Source organism: Odontomachus brunneus, unplaced genomic scaffold (assembly GCF_010583005.1).
Source record: "Odontomachus brunneus isolate Ranch 3 - 2012 unplaced genomic scaffold, Obru_v1 Obru_scaffold_317, whole genome shotgun sequence".
Classification (NCBI taxonomy): Eukaryota; Metazoa; Arthropoda; class Insecta; order Hymenoptera; family Formicidae; genus Odontomachus; species Odontomachus brunneus.
The window spans coordinates 7861-8158 of record NW_022639767.1 but is presented as its reverse complement, the minus strand read 5'-3'; positions in this window follow the sequence as shown (position 1 = coordinate 8158).

Here is a 298-nt window from a genome sequence, read left to right as displayed (position 1 = left end):
AGAAGTAATAGACACCCGAAGACAAGGTCGGAATATGATCCAGCCAACTAAGGCAAGATCGGAGGATGATCTAAGCTCTTAGATTATCCTCCGATCTTGCTTTAGTTGGTTGGATGATCCTTCGATTTTGCCTTAGTTGGCTGGATTATCCTCTGATCTTGCGTTAGTTGGCTGGGTCATCCTCCGATCTTGCCTTAGTTGGCTGGATCATCTTCCGATCTTGCCTTAGTTGGCTGGATCATCATCCGATCTTGCCTTAGTTGGCTGGATCATTCTCCGATCTTGTCTTAGTTGGCTA